Source organism: Delphinus delphis, chromosome 5 (assembly GCF_949987515.2).
Source record: "Delphinus delphis chromosome 5, mDelDel1.2, whole genome shotgun sequence".
Taxonomy (NCBI): Eukaryota; Metazoa; Chordata; class Mammalia; order Artiodactyla; family Delphinidae; genus Delphinus; species Delphinus delphis.
Window position 1 is genome coordinate 134,287,491 of NC_082687.1, and position 2,288 is coordinate 134,289,778.

Sequence of the window (2,288 nt, forward strand, 5' to 3'; positions counted from 1 at the left end):
ACGGATCCAGGCTAACTGAGTCTCCGCCATCACTAGTACATTGCTTTCCAAGTCACTCTGGCCATCACTGTAAAGGCCAGTTCAGCTCCTGAGAGGAGGGAAGACGGAACATGGAGGAAAGCACATGGGATACTTTTTGGACAAGGCTTGGAAGCAGCACACATCCTTCTGGCTCATACTCCATTGGAAAACTTAGTCACTTGGCTCTATCTACCTCCTGGGGAGACTGAGAAATGCTATGCAGCTGGGAACCCAAATGGTAGTGAAACAGGAGGGAAGGGGGCAGGGCACAACCTTTAAAAGAATGACATAGCCTTAGAACACGACATAAATGGTTAGAATCAATTAGGCCCAAGATGGCGGATAAGACTTCCACTAGACCTTGAGCCTCAGTATACGCTCATGGTAGCACATCAACACGCTAAATGACATACCCACAGGCGCCATGACAGTTCCAAGGCCGACCATAAAAGGTCAACAAGTGGGCAGTAGCCCAATTCCTGGAAATCCCCACCCTGTCCCCAAAATAGCTGGAATATTCCTCCCACCCGTTAGCCTATGCAATTACCCACCCCTATAAAAACCGACAACCCCATATCCTGGTGCCTCTCTTGCCTTCTGAGATGGCCCACACTCTGTGAAGTGTGTTTCTCTCTAAATAAATCCACTTCTTACCTATCACTTTGTCTCTCACTGAATTCTTTCTGCAATGAGACATCAAGAAAGTGAGTTTCATTAAGTCCTGAGACCAGGTGTGTGATCTCAGTTAAAAGAACCTGGGTTCCACATCTTCTTTATCCGTTCATCTGTCGATGGACACTTAGGTTGCTTCCATGTCCTGGCTATTGTAAATAGTGCTGCAATGAACATTGTGGTACATGACTCTTTTTGAATTTTGGTTTTCTCAGGGTATGTGCCCAGTAGTGGGATTGCTGGGTCTATTTTTAGTTTTTTAAGGAACCTCCATACTGTTCTCCATAGTGGCTGTATCAATTTACATTCCCACCAACAGTGCAGGAGGGTTCCCTTTTCACCACACCCTTTCCAGCATTTATTTTTTCTAGAGTTTTTGATAATGGCCATTCTGACTGGCTTGAGGTGACACCTCATTGTAGTTTTGACTTGCATTTCTCTAATAATTAGTGATGTTGAGCATCTTTTCATGTGCTTCTTGGCCATCTGTATGTCTTCCTTGGTGAAATGTCTGTTTAGGTCTTCCACCCATTTTTTAATTGGATTGTTTGTTTTTTTGATGTAGACATAGGGAATGGACTGGAGGACATGGGGTGGGAGGGGGAAGCTGGAGTGAAGTGAGAGTAGCATCAACATATATACACTACTGAATGTAAAATAGCTAGCTAGTGGGAAGCAGCCGCATAGCACAGGGAGATCAGCTCGGTGCCTTGTGACCACCTAGAGGGGTGGGATAGGGAGGGTGGAAGGGAGACGCAAGAGGGAGGAGATATGGGGACATGTGTACACATATGGCTGATTCACTTTGGTGTACAACAGAAATTAACACAGTATTGCGAAGCAATTACACTCCAATAAAGATCTATTAAAAAAAAAAAAAAGAACCTGGGTTCAAGTCCCAATGTGAGTTGACGGGTTTCGGCACCACGTCTTGCCAAAACTCAGGGTTCTGTTGCTTAAGAAGAAGGGGAGGATGCGTAGCCATTCTGAGACAGGCATTGTTAAAACCATTCCATAGTTGAGGGAACTGAAGCTCAGGCTGGTTAAATAACTGCCCGATGTCATGCAGCTTCTACACGTTAGAGCTGGAACTCCACCCCTGCTCTATCTCATTCCAGAGCCCGTGTACTGTCCAGCGCCCATACTAACCCGGCTCACTCAGCACGCGAGTTTGACCCTCAGCAACGTGCCAGGAGATTCTCTGAAGCCACACAATAAATTCAGCACATCTTTTATGTGTACACATTTCACTCCATGATTTAGGAATAAAACAAATTTACTTAAGACAAACGTTATGGTGTAGAGGGCCAAACTGCACTGATTTCTATGATAAAACAGGGACGTGAAAGAAATTTTACATGTTAGTCCCTGTAGATGAAGCAAAGCTTGGGAAGCCCTTCATGGCCCTGCACTATCCCCATCACACTCTTCTGCTCCTTGTTATGTGGTGACTGTACTCACTGCTGTTTTCTAGTCTTACCACCAATCGCAGGGTTTAACTCTCCTTGGAACTTATAGCCTTCTAGACCCCAGCAGTACTCATTTTTTTTTCATGAATTTTTATTGGAGTATAGTTACTTTACAATGTTCTGTTA